This window comes from Cyanistes caeruleus, chromosome 2, assembly GCF_971803275.1.
Source record: "Cyanistes caeruleus chromosome 2, bCyaCae1.hap1.1, whole genome shotgun sequence".
Lineage (NCBI taxonomy): Eukaryota > Metazoa > Chordata > Aves > Passeriformes > Paridae > Cyanistes > Cyanistes caeruleus.
In genome coordinates this window covers 83,211,929-83,229,353 of record NC_141702.1, presented here as the reverse complement: position 1 = coordinate 83,229,353, position 17,425 = coordinate 83,211,929, and the positions used below count along the sequence as shown (strand labels likewise).

The window sequence follows — 17,425 nt, the reverse complement described above, 5'->3', positions numbered from 1 at the left end:
GAGAAATTGTTTGGCGTGCCAAAACTGACAGGTTCCCAACAGTGGCTGTGATTAAGGTCAAGAGAATAATGAATGACAGTGCACTGAATAGGGATTTTCCTTAAAAAGTGAAGATTGCAGAGAGATACTCCACTATCCTAATCACAAGCTAGAATACAGTAGCTAATAATTTAATGCAATATAGATGAGCTTAATAGCACTAAGTCTGCTGGGATTTTCTGAGCAGTTCATAGTTTATGCATAGTACAGGCCCTTCGGCCAGCATTCTGGTATGCTGTAAAACATAAAAATGAGGCTTGAGGGAAAATGAGCAACCCTCCATGTAAGATGGGTTGCTGGAGAGATTATGGTGGATCTAAAGGGATAAGAAAATGGTGGTAGGTGGCTTGATCAGAGGGAAGTAGAGCAACTCAAAATAGAGTTTTGTGATTTGGAAATCCTTCTCTTCCCCTTTGGCTGCTTGTAATGAGGCTTGGTAAAAGCCCAAACTTATGCATGGAAGTGGGTAAGTTTTCATACTGATTCACTTTCTAGGAACCAATTTACATGTATAAATGAAAAAAATGCAAATGAAACTACCTATAGATGTTAAAGAGAGGAGGAAAGAGCTGGTGTTCTGGTTTAGGGCAAATTTGGGAGGAAACTTCCAAAGGGCTCCCTCTAGAAAGCAGATTCAAGTAGCCCCTCTCCCTATCAGTTCAGGAAAAGATGTCCTTGGAGAAAAGTGGAAAAAACCTGTTTATTTAACAAGCAAAGTATTCACAAGCATGAAAAATTAATAATATTAAACAATAAAACCTCTCACTGGTCATTGCCATTGAAGAGATGGCAAATTCAGAAAGTCCTTTTTGTGGGGTGTAGTTTGGTTTGCTTGGTTTTTTATCAGTCCTTCTTGTGCTGGAAAATGCAGCATCCTGGGTCCCAGTGGTCCACAGTTGTGAGCTCCCAGAGTTTTTCTGGGTTTTCAGTCCAGAGCAGGGCTGATCAGTTCCAAGAAAAAGAAAAGCCACAGTCCAGGGAACTTCTCTTCCTCAGCTAGCTAAAAACTAACTAGAAGCAACAGAGAGGTCTCCCCCACTGTCTGTGCTGCAGACAACACAGTCTGGAGGAGCATGCAGAGCAGTGGGTGCCGTTTCTGAAAACAAACTGTGCATTTCTCTCCCCCACTTTGTTCTCAGAACTAGTCTTAAAGGTGCAGAACTTAATATGTAACATAAAGCAGACAACTGGGAATACAAGCTTCATAAAGTCAACCTAAGACAGTTGGGGTTTGTGTTGGGATTTTTTTTGTTTTTTTCAAAAAACCCTTTGGAGAAGCTTATGTGCTCCAATCTGCTTATCAAAATGCTGTGACTTCAGATTCCACTATGAGGAAGCAAAATCTCTTTGAACCTCTTTATAACCATTTTCTCCTGTTTGTCTGGACAGGAGACTTATTTATATGTCAAGTGTAGTCCTTTTCACTGGTGGAAGTGATGAACAAGGAGAGTTTACCTTTGTGCATCTAAACCTGGATTATTAGTACATTTTCAGTGCAGCATCTCGTCACACCCTGAAGTGACAGAGAATTCGCTGTGTTGCTCAGTAAGTTGTTCCAGTATTTTTTTACTCTCATGGTTCAGTTGTTGTCACTTAATCTAAGCCTGCCTAATTTCAGTTTCTAACTACAAGCTCTTTTTATGCCTTTGTCTTCTCACATAATGAGCTATTTGTTATCAGCAGTCTCTTCCTCCTGTAGTCTCAGACCAGAGCAAGTAACCTCTTAGCCTTTTCAATATGCAATCCAGAAAGTCTCTTCAGCCATTCACTACAAGGAATGTTTTCCAGCCCTATATTTATTTTTATAGCACTCTTCTCATTTTTTCTCAACATCATTCCGTCAGCATGGCTACACGTATTAAACAGGCATTCAGAAATGATCTCACCAGTGCAGATGTGATGCCTGTCTCACAATATGTTTAGCAAGCTTTGGCTTAAACATCCAAGGATTTGGACATCTTTGGACTACAGAATTAAGCTGAAAGCTGATGTTAATGGGTTACATTAACTCAGGCTCCTCTTGGAGTCATTGTCTCTTTCCTTGCAAGAGTGACACATTCTTTCCTCAACAGTTTTCTTTCAAGAACCTTTGCATTATGACTTTTAAATGTCCCTACCACCCCAAATTTTCTATGCTTCTCTGAATATTCAGGACAAATTTAATGAAGTTACCAAAAGACTATTCCATCAAGCAAGCTGAATTTTCCTGTAAGAGGTACTTCTTTAGTATGTTATTTACTGCTATGTATTTCGTATCTTCTAGAAATGTTGGTTCTGACACAGGTGCTTAGGGATGGTGGTTGTCAGATATCACTGCCTTTGTGTGGGAGGGAAGGAAGCAAAGCCCAGGCTACATGCCACAGATGTGCCAAAGTGTTGACCCAGTCACACCAGCTGCAAACAGATATAAGGTCTTTCAGACACTGAATGACAATGAACAGGTGGTTATGTGTGATGTTGGCTACACAGCCTGAACAGGGCACTTTATAATTTATATACTTTAGTTTTTCCAACCTGCTCTCTGGGTCTCTGACCCAGATGTGATGGAGATGTGAAATAGCATAGTTTAAGAGGTGCATGTGGGTTGTTTCTAGAGATGTCTTCCTAGAATAGGTGTTCCCTCTGCCTAGAGAGATCCTAATGGTGTGTGCAGCCATTTAAAATTTCTTTTGGAACTCTCTCAGTTAATGTGTTTTTAATCTGCTTAATGTGGGCTGCATTTGAGTAGTATGACATATTCAATTAGTCTGTCATGTGGAAGCAAGCCAAATTCTTTCCAAAGCCTGAGGATGTTATGACAAGATAGTTTTCTTGTTGCTTTCTCAAACACTACCCAGTTTGTCTGCTGAGGACCCATAAAACTATATTAATCATCTTTCATTTTTAACATGGAATGTTGCATCCCACATTCATCTTCCACAAGTTTTTTTATGGAATCAGTGAGGAATAAAAAGGTTTATTGATGTTTGTTCTGAGGTTTCATCTGCTTGGTTGATCCAATTGATTTGTGTTTGTAGCTCCATAGGCAGTAAATGCATGGACAGAACATGGATGAACAATTTTATATCCTCTGGTGTGCACAAGGTGCTATCACAAACTTCCCCTCAAAGGACTGGCTGGATGTAGTTTTCCCACATCTTTTACTACTTTCTGTGTCATTTTTAAGATTCTTCTGATCTGTTTTTAGTCTGCCATATTTGCACTGATGAATTCAGATCAGAGTATGTAGACCTAGCTAGAGTCTTACAGACATAGCCTGTCTTTCTGTCTTCTCTGGTTTGTACCACAAATATTTCAAGATTTAAGTCCATGCAAGTTCTTTCCAAAACTGTAGGCAGAATTATATTTACTTCCTGCCCACTACAGTAGGATGTCTCAGCAAATGTTGCTGAAACTGGTTTAAAATGTCTTTTTTACCTGGGATAATATTATTTTACCTGGGAGGCATTATTATTTATTTTGGAGACGGTGGAAGGAGCAGGATGCTGTGTCACTGTGTGCTGGTGCAGCCCCTCAGAATGATGATTGCTGATGGATTGACTTAGGCCAGGATCTACTTTCAGATCTTGATGCAGTGGGTCAGAATGAGGAAGGTATCAGCCTTAATTTTTGTGTCCCAGGAGAGTCGAGAATGAGATTCATGAAAACATACAGAATCAGCTTCAGATGTTTATGTGTTGGGCCAAAATCCAGGAACTGGAAGAAGAAATAGTGTGTCCTTCCTACTTGTCCTGCATATCACCTTGGCTGCAGCTGAAGCTCTCCTCAGCAAACGCAAAGAAGTGTCTGTATGAGATAGGCAAGTGACCACATTCCAGGGATGCTGCAAGAGTTCATTCTGTACTGGCCCAGTATGAGGTCAGTCACGGAGAATTGAATGTCAGATCAGATTTATTCAGTGAGTGGGACTGTTAATAAACTTTCCTCTCCTGGTCCAAATCCAGAGGAGATGGGACAGAGCTGATAGCTGATAGCCAGATGGGGAGGTTGAGGAGCAAGCTGCTGTCCTTGAATAGTTGCCAGCTCTCTCACTGGCCTCCTTTCTGTGCACTCTGCTGCAAAGGACCCTGAGCCCTAAAAAGTGATTTCTGAGAGCCCACAGCACCTGTGACTGACAGAAGTGAAAGTGGTCTCTCTCATGCAGGAAAAGATGGGGGTACAGGGCTACACCTGCTTCAGCAGCAGGGCTGGTATGCCTTGGGAAACACAGGGCCAGCGTCAAGAGAAGAGAGGAGGTTTCCAATGCAGGAGTAACTCCTCTATAGCTTGAGTCCATATAGTTCTCTGAGGTGGGTGATATCACCCATTCCTGAAGAAATGGGACTGCCAGATCCTTTGCTGTGTCCAAAGGCAGGCAGCATCTTTTAGAACAAAGTGCAGAGACATGATTCTCTGTAAGCAACAATCTGTTGAAGACGCATTCATGAAAAGCTATGACAGTACTAATAAGACAGATAAAGTATTTTTTTCATAGTTCATTAATAGAGGAGGAGTTGGGCAAAGGTCCTTAGGAATGTCACACATTTTAAATGTAGGTAATGGTGTGAAGGATGGAGGGGAAAAACAGAATGTACAGATGGCAGAGATGGTGGCTGTTTGGCAGCTGGCTTTTTGAAGCCAGTCACTGTTCTGAAAGATCTCAGCCATTTCATCTGAAGACCTCCTGAACCCATCCTCATTTTTCCATCCTTTGCTCATGATTGATTTGATCTACCTTGCTTCATCTGAAAATGATGATGACAATGATAAAGCGGCAACCATCCAGAGAATGACGGTAAAAATGCTTAAGTAAAAAATGTTCTTGCCTCTCCTTTTTCTATGCTATATGTACAGATCCTGTGTTTTTAAATTGCATGCATTTCTTGAGTTCCTGTATGCACCACCCCCCCTTGTTACATTAATTCTTATGGGAAAAATTGCTTTGGTATCTGTTGACCTCAGCTGTTTCATCTATTAGACTGAACATTTGCCATAAATCTTTTAGTTTGAGCATCCTTTCAGCCTCTTTTTGAACAGTTACGTTTTCATTGTCGTCATCTTCCACAGATCAATCAAGACCAATCAAGGGTGAAGGATGGAAAAATGGGATAATGATGGCAGTTAGTAGAGCAGGATATTAAACAACTGGCAGCAGAACTCAGAGGTAGTAGATAGAAAAGTGATGGACAACTGAGCGTTGCTCTATGCAGAATTCTTCATCTTTGGTCCAAATTCCCTGCTAGGTCAGAAGAAGCTGAGGAACAGCCTGTTTTATGTGGGGAAACTTGTCCTCTTTTCACTCTGTGGATAAATGGTGAGCCACTATATTAACTCTTCCTGGTCTAGCTTTGCCCCATGCATACTTTTTGTCTACTACTGTTGCAGTCAGCAACCTCAGGATCTCATCCAGGGAAGCAGCAGGATTCTGGGGACCAGCATGGAACACCAATAAGACGGGCTCCCGGTTCATGAAACCATTTATTCAGCATGGGAACAAAGTCAGGTCCAGAACAGGGAGACTGGAACAGAGGCACAGCAGGGGTTTTTGAGGGACAGAACCGAGGGTTTACACCTTTGAGGGTAGAGTTCAGGGTCAAGGACCAGTAGAAACACACCAAGGGAGAAACCCCCAGGGACTCAAACCCAATCAGAACTCCTGGGCCGCCCTTCTCAAGGGGTTTGGGGTGGGACAATGTAACTCTTTGTCTCCCTGAGGCTGCTGCCACATACTACTGTGAACAAAGATTTCAAAGTGAACATATTAAGGAGTTCTGGTTAGTATTTGATTATATTAATTGCTTTGGGTAGCCTTCCTTCCCCTACCCAGACTCTTTCTGACTTGGATCTTTCCCCTTTCCAGGTCTGATCCCACCACATCAACATTACAGCAGGTCTGATTTTTTAATCAATGTTTCTGTCTTGGTTTTGGAAGACAGATGTCTGCTAGGGAGGGCAGGACCCTTCCTTGGAACGAAAAAATGTAGACCCCCTCCTTTCGAATTATTATAATTTTGAAATCAAGGGCTCTCAGAGAGAGATCTGGGGATAGGAATATCAGTTCTTTACTAGTATGTATAATGAGGCACACAAACAACAATAACTACAGCATTAACAACAAAACAGAACCAGGGACCCCGTGACAGCCTTCTTGGCCGAGACGGGAAAGGATGGAGGAGAGATTTTGCTTCACAAACCCCCTGGGGCAGTCAGTCCCGGTGCTCCTGCAGGTCTCTGACAAACAGCCGGCTGGAACGGCAGGAATGAGCAGAGATCCCGGCCCGATGGATGAAGTGAATTAGCAGCTCCAGGGCAGTGGCTGGCACTGCCACATGTTCTGCCAGGACAGGGCGTGTGAGGCCCACCAAGGAAGAGGGGAGAAGGAGAAGAAGCAGCAGCAGCTCCATCTGGGTGATGGCAAATTCCCTTCTCAGCAACAGCTCTCAGCCAAGAGTCCTTCTCTGAAGATGAAGAAGCCAGCAAAGCTGTCCCCACCCTCCCCTTCTTCCTGCCCCACTTCCCCCCTGGGCCCAGCCAAACTCTTAATTTCTTCTCAAGTACCCACCAAGTACCTGCAGCCAGGTTTTCCCCACAACTAATGGGTAAAAATTCCACAGGTGAGCCAGAACTAAAGGGACACCTAACCCCAAACAGTTTCTTATTCTGTGCTGCCTCTCACTTTGCCTACCTGTTTGGAAAGCAGCTGTGGAGCGATTGTCTTGGAGCCCAATTTAATTTCAAAATGAAAACAGAAGGTGAGGTAATGCTGTGGTCCAGCTGCAAGCAGAAGCCATAGCAGTGTGGAAAAATGGATAGTGTTTCTGCTACCAATCCAAAGTGTCTCTTGAGGAAGCTGCTCAGGTGGGCACAGTCAGTCACTGTATCCAAAACCCGTGCAAACTGGCGACAGGTCAGCAAAGAAAGATAGGAAGGGTCTTCTGTATAGTATTCCAATGAGGTTTATTCCACAGTCCCACCAAAATGTTGCAGTGACAACCAAGATTTCCTGTAGTGTCTCAGGTTAAGTATGGGGTCAGGAGCCAATAGTCTAGGGGCACAGGGATGGCACAGGGGCAAGGCAAAGGGTAATGACCTATAGGAAATTAGATAAATTTACCTAGTGTTGCATAGCACCATGGAGAAGCCTTTTTGTCTCATCACAAGCAGTCAGATTCCTTGAAGCCTGTGGCAGATTCTTTCAGGGCATCTGCCCAGAAATTCCCTTATTAGGCTTAACAGCTTCCTCAAGAAGCCTCTGATCCCCTGTAGCCCTGACAATAACTGTATTTCTAAAGCAGTGTCTCTTCTCCGTTTTGACAGGATTGGAGTCCTCAGAGGTATTTTTCTCCTGCAGCCTCCCTGCTTTTAAATTTCAGTTCTTTTATTAAAGAGATGTAAACATATGGACGTAATTGAATTGTTATGGCAGCCGGCAGTGGAACAGGAGCTATTGGGTTGATGCTTGGAATCAGCAGTCACCTCTGCCCAGTAACTCCTGTGTGGGCGTGAGAGCCTCCAGGAGACAAGGGGGAATTCAGACAATTCCCTGTAGGAGGCAGCTGCATACTCTGGACATGAGCCTTGGTGATGGCATTAATTGGAAATTTCCTGGAGTCCAAAGATTTCTCACTGTGTTCACTATGGGGAATGTGCAGGCTGGTGTCTGTTTTCCTGCCCAGGTGAGCTCTGTTGTGGCATGCAGCAATTGGATTACAGGAGGTGTCTCCTGTCCAAAAGCTGCCCAGGTTTCAGATGTGTGTTAGACTTAGCTTACTGATCCACTCATCAAACAAGGAGCACTGGGACTTCATGAGATGTTCATATGGAAGGGGGGCATTGGCCACTTCAATGCATTTGCGTTGTTCTGCATTCATCCCACCCAGCAGAGCTGTGAGGCCTGGCAGTCACCTTAAGCTACCTGTGCAGGTACAAGACAGAGGCCAGCTAGGGATTCCTGCCATCTCAATCATCCTCTGGAGATGTCGCTCTCACTCAGTAGCCTTGGAGGGAGGTAGCATTCCTAAATGAGTGTTTCAATGAAGAAGAATGTGATAAATTTGGCTTTTAAAGTCCTGCATCAGCTAGCACCAGGTTTGCTGTCAAACCTGGGGAGAGGAGGTTATCAGTCCTTTCCCAGTTGTTCCAAATCTTTCTCAGAAACATGGAGGGCCTATCCTAGAATGATGAACTTCATGGATTAGCCGTCTTCCCTCTATTTTCCCTTCTTTACACCCTGGGGATAGTACAGAGTTGATTACCAGGATATGAAAACACCTCTGGGGAGGACTTGCAGTAGGCTTAAATTGCAGCAAGGGAGTTAAGTTAGATGGTAAAAAAAATTAGTGATAAACTATGAAGTAAGAGGAAGGATGTGGATTCTTTGCTTTGGAAGAACCTCATTTATTCTTTTTTGTGGGGTTGATTTTGGGTTTTGTTTGTTTTCCTTAGTTTGTGCTGGCAATGAGTTGCTTTATCCCCAGAACTGCCCAGTTGAGTAGCTCACCTATGAATTATTGAATAGTATGGTAACTGTTTCTCTGCCAAAAGTTAATGCATATAGGATGCTTTTGGGGAAAGAATATAATTGGTTGACTGTTAATGAATGTTTGCATCTAAACTATTTATATGCTGTTGGGAGTGGTGTGTCACTGCCAGCCCAATTTGTTAAACAGAGGCATGTAGTAACAGCTGCATGTGTATAAGGTGACACCTTGTTATCTCATACAACACAGGCAGAACCTGAGCAACACGTTGGTGGTCTGACACTGCTACATATGGGAGGGCTCCCCTCTTGTGGGTATATGGGTGGGCAGGAGAATGAAGGGTGGGCAGATACACCCTGGCCATCATGCTTCTTCACTATGTCATAATTAGAAAACTTGGTTGTGAGCTAGAGAAAATACTTAGTCTGTGGAAAAAACCCACAAATATGGAGTTATGCCATTGGTCTGGCAGTACTTGAAGTTATTAGTTCTGAAATGCCCACTCTCACCCTCTATATTTCTCCTGTGAACAACTTCGCTGATTCAGTGGTATGTGGATGAGGAAGGCTCAGCACCATGCATTTCACATATAAATGTGTATGTGTTTTCTGTACATGCACTATCTTTTTCTACTTATCTTTTTCAATTTGGGGAGTATATTGTTTTAAAATGAGGCACTAGAAGGTAAGTGAGGCATGGGAGTGAGGTGGCTTTACACTACAGAAGAATACTTGTCTTTGTAGTGTCTTGTTAGTGTGAATTAATTGGGCAGTGAGTCTGAGTGAAGCTCCAGCATGTCTGGGACAGATCTTTTTTTGAGGAAGCATATCTATGAGGCTATAGGTCTGGAAATTCCCACACAGAATGGACTTTCTTTAAAGCACTATGTAAAGCGAGCAAGGGGTCTCATGTATTAATCAGCACAGTTCATCATGCAGAAGAGGAAATCCTTTAGTAAATCCCTCTATATTAACAGGTGAAAACTGGTTGAGCTAACGGCTTGGAAAGTTCAGGGAAGAAGAAAGCAGAAAAGCCAGAAGTGAATACATTTAATTTGCTCTTCTTTTAAAAGCAGTCAACTAGAACAGAACTAAGCATTCTCTGAGCCCTGCCTCTCCAGACCCTGCACCCAGTTGTCTAGCAGAAAATGTACTCAAATTTGTTTTCTTTGAAATAACAATATTTGAAACTTGGCTTTCAAGCACTATGCAAAAATCACGTGTTTTATCTCTTCATACATGGAGAGACTGAAGTGGCAAAGGCAAAAGTCATGTAGGATAAAATAATGAGATTTAGCTGAAACAGGTTGAACAAGTCTTCCTGAATCTCCCTTCTTCTAACTATTCAATTATATATTAAACAATCATATGAGACTGGGCTTGTAAATAGGGGTTGGATATTTGTCTCCACATGGAAAACTGTTGGTTCCTAATGTGTGTTCCTAGGATGTGTGGTGTAGGTGCATTTGCAAGGAACAGAATTGTTCAGCTGTGATTTCACAGCCTTGTGACAATAAAAGAGCTTCCCTCTTATTCGGGTAGAGAGTTCTGGTCTCTCCTGGAGCTGAAACCATGGAGTTTTCTACCTGCTGTGAGAAAAGGGCTGCAGTATTTTTGCTGTCTGTGATATCTTTATTATCCCAGATTATGGGATTGGGGGTTGGAAAAGGGAGGCATCTTTTGCTGAGGTTGCTTTGGTTGTCTGGAGAAGATTAGGGAATACTGCATCCACCATAACTGCAAAAGAATATCTGTAAGAAATTAAATGGATGCTGAATAGACTTATACAGGTCCCATAAGGTCCAAATAGCTACCTGAACTGATTTGCTTTCTACAGAAATAAATTACTTCCTGTTGTCATTAGCTTCTTCAGATAAAGAGACACAGCTAAGAATTGTAACTGATCACTATGTGCAGTCTTTCATGCCAGGTTATCTGTGTGTTGTTTGCAGTGTTAATCCTACGAATGAGTGGTCAGTTGGGTCTCACCAAGGGACATGGTGAAGACTAAAGTCAGGAGTCTCACTGGTGCCATGTTGCATGGCTAAGCTTTGAGGTACTCAGTCAGTAGGGTAGGATGAGAGACGCTGAAATTAAGTAGCTTTCTAATCTAGCACAGCTTGGTATTTTCATCACTTGTGTTACGTACAGCACTGTCTAGATTTAAATGAAAAATTAAAGACTGGTTCTGGAGGATAGAGGTGAGGGTGTTTCTCACAGATAAGGAAGACAGGGCTAGGAGTGGAAGGACCTGGATATGGGTCCCAATATGAAAGGTATCCTGATTCAAGACACAGATAGTGAAGGCAAGGATACAGGACTCCTGTGCTGCTTTTGTCTGATCTGTGTGTGTGTGTGACCTTGATTAGGGCATCTTTCTCTTCATGCCTCTCCTTTTCCCAATGCCATTGCTTTGGTGCTCTTTGCAGCAGAGGAAGTGTGGGAAGTAAATTCCTGCAGCAAAATAAGGATGTAGCAGCCCATGGCAGCTGCACACACTAGCTGTACAATACTGGCAGTTCACAACCTGTGGAGATGTCTGTTGTCAGCTGTACATGGCTACAAGGGGGACAAGGCTGCTTTTGATTCAGAAAGCAGATTATGAGAGAGCTCCCTAGCTCTGATGACCTTTCCAAAACAAGCCAGCATTTGAGATTTGATCAGGTTATGCTATTCATTACCAAACTGCAGTGAGGAAGCAGAGTTTGCATGTGTCTTGCATAGTAGTGTTGTCCTGTGATGTCTAGGATATCCAACCTTCTCAATTATTGCCTGAATGATTTCAGTGAGGTCCATTCACACTGTTCACTCAATGCTCCCTTGTTCTGCAGATGGTGGTTTATCTTTAAGCTTGTCACTGATTTCTGTGCATGAGTCCACTCAAATAGGAGCCTTTCCTTGTTCTTCATCCCAACTGGGTTGAGCAGCCTCATGATACTATTGCCAGTTTCTAATTTAGGGGATTTTTTTTTCCCCTCTATTTACCCACAAGTAAAAAGTTTCAAAGTGCATCTCTGCTATCCTGGGATCCTCTGACTTCATCACTGGTGAAAGAAACATCTCTGCCTTCTGGAAGCATCTGAATTTGATGGGAACCTGCAGCAATCTGACAGCACTGCAAAGGCAAGTATCCCTTGCTGAGCTATGCCCAAGCAGGACAGCACAGTGACAGTGAAAGGAGAGACTGTGGTCTCTCCGTTGAGCTCTTTGGCTCTTGAAAGGAAGAGCCCTGGTTTAGTTTTACCCTTTCTCAAGGCTAGGACTAAAACAGACTTAAACCAAGCAGACCATAACTCTTAACTTTGAGAAGGCAGTGCACTTCTCACTCATCTAGCAGGATAAGCATTTTTGTTCTGGTTATTTCCAGTAAAACTAAAAAAATAAGAGGTTATTTGGACACAGAGCAGCACTCCTTGATGCTTGACATTTCGCTGTTGTACTTTCCTCAATGCTGCCCTTCATCACAGTGAGCAACATTAGCTTAGCAGCCCTTTGGTGCAGAGCATCTGCTCTGGCTCACAGCAAGGAGCTGACTGTAGCCCAGCTTTGCTTTAGGGTGCCTGGCACAATGGAGTAAGTTGCCTGTGTTTGGCTGATTGGAATTGCTCCTGACTAGCTAATTTTGCTGCAAAGGCAGACTCCCCTGCCTTGTGTTTCTCAGCAGTCGTATCTTAACAAAGTTGGTGGAGGACCCTGGCTTCAATATCGCCTCTTTACCACTTTCATCACTGCTCTTGCCAGTGAGCTCTTCTAGAGTTAAGCTGTGTGCTGAAAGAGAACAGTAATTGTATTTGTTTATTGTGTTTCTTGCCAGGGGATCCTGAAGCTCTCTATGCTCCCAGAGGTTTTTTTACCTTCTGGAAGCATAGCAACTTTCTGCCTGCAACATGGAAGCTGCTTAAAAGAGCATTTCTGATACAGGTGCTGGATTTCAAGGGAGATAGAGAAAGGTGTTTGAGGAGCCTCTGGATGAGGACTCACCTTTGGAACTGGGCTAAAAACTTTAAGAGCATCTTAACAGCTTAGTAAGCCAGAATAGTCAAATACAACTTCCTTATAGCCCTCAGAGATGCTGCTCCTCTGTGAGTATAAGAGGCACCTTGAAAATCATTATCCTTGCTGCAGCTCCCTAAAGGTGTCTGTGAAGGGCTCATACCACAGGTCTCTCCTCCAAGATAGCCCCCATCTCAGGTGTACTGGAGCTGTTCAGTTCCTAGTTCTGGGGAGTAGGAGCACCAGCTCATTTAAACAAGTTTCTTTTTGCCTTTAAGACAGGGAAAAAGAAAGAGAAAAGGCTGTGTTGTTAGCAGTGAGATTTTATGGACTGAGTCCCTGCTTTTGTGGTGAGTCTGCCTTTTGTGTATAACCTCCTTGAACAAGTGTGAACTCCCCAGTAGTCATTGGAGGCCAGAGCTGATGTATGGCTCTGTAATTGCTGTTGACCTTCCTTTGTTTCCATATGTCGTGGTTTTAAACCACTAACTAAGAAAATTACTTACTTCTTGCTGTGAGATATGGATTAGAATAAGAGCAAAACAGGCATACAACTTAAAAGGGGAAAAAGAAAGTTTATTGACAAACCACAGTAATAAGAACACCAGAATAAACTTCCAGAAAAACCTTTCCATCCCCTATCTACTCACTATTCCCTTGTACACATGACAACAGAGACAAAAACTCTGGAACTCTGATGGTTAAAACAGTCCCAATTCTTGCTAGTCTTTTTACCAATCTTTATAGAGAAACAGAAGTTTCTTCCTGTTAATTTATGGAGTTTCTCACAAGAAAACTATTTTTTGTTATAGTTTTCTATTGCCCTAATGTTAGCTGTCCAGAGCTGCTATTATTAGAGTTCACTCCTCCCATTCTCACATCACTCTGAAGTGTGTATGGGCCATGCGTCTAGAGATAGCATTTTTAAGGATAAGTTATTCAAAGGCAAAAAAAGTCTTCTTCATCTGTTTCTGTGAGCTTCACCAGAAAACAGTTTTCTCATGGCCTCTCAGGGCTTCAAATCTCTCAACAGTTTTCTCATGGCCTCTCAAGGCTTTTAATCTCCCAGTACTTCACTATACTATAATTACTCTTTACTCAAATTTACACTTTGAACACTATTCTTCTCTAGATCCTATATCATGAATTAAAGGAGTTCTTTTCAGGACTTCATTGTCCATCTCCATAGTTTTAACAGGGAGATATTTCAGCTTAATTAAAGCATCTTCTTAATTCTCTACCTTCTTTGAAGCTTCTTTTCTTTCCTGTCACTGGTAGTTTATAAAGTCTCTTTTCATGTTGATCTCTCTCTCTCTCTCTCTGGATAAAAAGATTAATCCGCAAGTCTCATCTGGGTAATGAAAGAGTTAACATCTTGCCCAGGCTTTTGTAGATGGTTTGGAGATCTCTGCCGAACAGGAGCTGGAGCCGTCTGCGATGGGAAGTTCCTCATGGCTGCTCTGGAGAGTGTAGTCGCTGCTCCAGCCCTCTGCAAGTCCAGGGCCTCTCTCTTTCTTCACTGGGCAGTTTCTAGTGAATGTAGTTACAGCAAAACCTGCAGCCGAGCCAGAGATCGGCTCGGCCCGGCCCGGGCCCGAGGAAAACCTTCCCCAGGCCCCCCCCCCATCTCCCGGCCGGGAGACGGGGCAGGCCCGGCCCCATCCCCGCCCGGCCGCATGGCCTGGGCAGGGACGGGAGGCCTGGAGCTCCACCACCCTTCACAGCCAGGAAACAAAGAGAACCCAGAGAGCTCTGCTTTTACATTTTAAGGTAGGGTTCACAAGTTGATCCCACTTTTCAATGGCCTAAACTGCTGTCAATTCCCAGCAATGACCGATAATTGGTCAGGAGAAAAGACTCCAAGCACTTCCCAGCAACTCCAACTCCCTTAAAGGTAAAGTAACTCCATGACACCATATCCATTTGGAATCTTAGGGAATAACTGACCCATGGTGTAGTTCTCTTTACTTTGTAGTGATGGGATAACCTGCTTCAGCTCTCTCTCCAGAAAACCAGGAGCTCCAGGACTATTGGAGATGCAAAAACACTCGCTCGCGGTGAGAGACTTCTCCAGGGTCAAGCTGTTCAAGTATAAGCGATTTATTATAAGAGTAAAAGGAGGGGAGACCCATGTCCGCCACCAGCCTTGGCGTCCACGTGGTCCGGGGGAGGGGAGAGAGACCAGGTAGAGCAGGGAAGGTGAGGTTGGAAGGGAGAGGGAGGGAGTAAGAGAGCAACAGAGGGAAAGAGCAGGGAAGGCGAGAGGGGTAGGAACAGGGAGAGGGGGCTGAGAGTTAAGAGGGGGGAGAGGGGAGAGGGGTAAAGGGAGGAGGGAAGAGAGAAGAGTAAAGAGGCAAGAGGCAAGAGGTAAGAGTAAAGAGTAAAGAGTAAAAAGAGCGAAGTTCTTGTTACAATCCAATATATCTTTTTCTATCGTGAATATTCTAATTACCAGAAACCAATCACCAAGAGACACACCCACTAAAGAATTTACATACAACCTATGGGCTTCCCTATATTAACATACAGTGTTGCATTTTATACTCTACAGAGCTTTACAAGTTCTTTCCTTGCTTCTTTACTTTTGGACTCTTCTTATCAGCAGAAGGACATTGTTTTATCAACAGGGATTCTCCTCTAGCTGGCTAGGCTATTGTTCTTTGGTTAACCAGTACTCAGTATCCTATAACTCAAAGCAGGCTTTCATTTCTACTTTGATTCTAGCCTTCATATTTTCACAATCTAGTGCCAAACAATCACATTCATAAGGTTTCCCTGTTTCACCTTCCCCAACACAGGACTATACGCAGAGTTAATGCTCGTTGAGAGTTTCCTAGTGCAAGAAACAAGAGGAAAAAATTTAATCTATTTTTAATTGATAGATAGTTTCAGACATTCTCTTCGCAAGATGATAATATAATCCCGGAACCTGTCCCAGTGAAAATCAAGTAAGTTCCATTTTCCGGCTGAAGAAGATCTTCTGCATCCTTGGCTGCCCTGCTGTTCCAGTGACCTATGGAAGCCTCTGGAGCATCCAAGCCCCATTCCATTGTGATCCCTTACCAGCCCCAGACACTCCCGCAAGTGAAGCCCAGGATGGCACTTTCCTTGCAGAACATGTCCTTGCAGGTTGCATTTTGTCCAGTTTCAGACCTTTTCCTATGTCCCAACCCCATACTAGTCACAACTAGATGCAGTTGCTTTCCCGCTCTTCTCTCTCTTCCTCAGGAGACAGACTGCTCTAAGTATATCTGAAGTGGCTGTACCATTTTTTCAAGCCTTCTTTCTTCTCTCCATGTCTTCTCTTTCTTTTCCCTATATCACCAGCTGGCCTAGATTATAATGTGAGACCCCAGCAGCTTCAATTACAAATCAGATGTGACTGAAGAAATGGGATAGCAGCTAGGGATGGAGATGACGCATGCATGGCACTAGGTCTAATCAAACAACTTCTCACATTATTCTCACTGTGAGGTGGGAGATGTGTGAGCAAAAGGCAAGTCAGCACTTGAAGTACTCGCAAAGACACATCCCCAGGAAAGGTATCTGTAATGAGCTGACCGTGCCACTCAGCACAGCACCCAGCTCAGGCAAGGGCTGTGTTTAAACCACCTGAGTTCAGCAAAGGGCCCAGAGACTTAGAGTGATAATAAGGTACCTTGAAAACAATCAGCCACGTCAAACAAAGACTGCCAGGTGGAGGGGATGATTGTACACAGGATACCCACAGATGCCTTTGTGCCCCCTGGAGATGGGACACTGTATGCCTGCCTGTGGGATAGTGCATGCACCACCTTCATCTGTTATAGAGCTGTCACTAGTGTCACAGAGCTGTTGGGTCTTGCTGGGGTCAGGATATGGAAGGAGACTGGTGTGCTGGAGCCCTCTGCAGCATAGCTCTGTTCAGGGCAGCAGGGAATGCTGAGTGACCCATGGTTGTTGGTGGACCTGTGTCTGTGGCGCTGCAAATGCTGGGTGTTGCAGATTTTTAGTCCTGGCTGTGCTTGACAACTCTTTAGAGGAGGCAGGTGCTTTGTTGATCTGTAGGGCATAGAAGGTATCTATAGAAGAGCGCTTGCTTTGAACCTGGAGAAGGTCAGTTGCGATTGTGAAGCTGCTGTAAATCAGTTCTCCCTCTTTTACATTCAGGCTAATAGCTGTTTTGTGTTCAGGAAGCTTTTCTCATTTTAGATGGAGATCTTCTGGTTATCCCCACACTGTAATGTTTTAATTCAGAGTCTATTGCAAGTAAAATATGTTTATTTGAGACAGTGGAGATTTAAGTCCTCTCTCATTGCATTAAATAAGGAATAACCCAAACAGTACCAATCCAACCTTCTCCTTGCTGTGCGTCAACCATGCCCAAATCATGAAGTTCCTATAAATTTTTACAAGTGCTAAAGAAGTGCAAAAGACATAGTGGTCTCCCTTTGATGAGGAGGTGAACACATTTTAACCACTCCCATTCTCACACTACTGGCAGAGATGTGACTTACCTTCCAACATCAGGGAATTGTTGCCAGAGACAAAAATAGGACCCAGAATCCCTGTAGCCAGTCCATGATGTGTTGTATTGATGTATTTGGGAAAGGCCCTTAAGGTCTGTGGGGAGAGCCAGTGCAGATCCCTCCATCTGAACACAGTGTCCTTGATAACCCTGCCGAACATTGACAAGAAGAAATAACTGCTTGGGAACTTACCTGCCTGCTCAGGGAGTGCATTTTATGCTGTATAAGAAGACTAGTCATCCTGATTAAATCTGAGGATTGAATCCAAATTATGATACAGCTGCTGGCGTTGCACTTCTCAAATGAGAGAGCAGAGCTTGGTAGCTCCTCTAAGCAGTGCTCTAAGCAGTGTGGGATGAGTATTTGCTGAAGGTTACTCCTACCTCATAAGTGGGAGGGAGGTAGAATGTGGCCCTAGCCCAGTCAG

General features: G+C 43.6%; 1 protein-coding gene across 4 annotated transcripts in view; it reads left to right on the top strand.

The window, feature by feature from the left end:
- Window positions 1-17,425, top strand: part of MDGA1 (MAM domain containing glycosylphosphatidylinositol anchor 1) — a 229,423-nt gene that overhangs the window by 85,886 nt on the left and 126,112 nt on the right. The window lies entirely within an intron of this gene.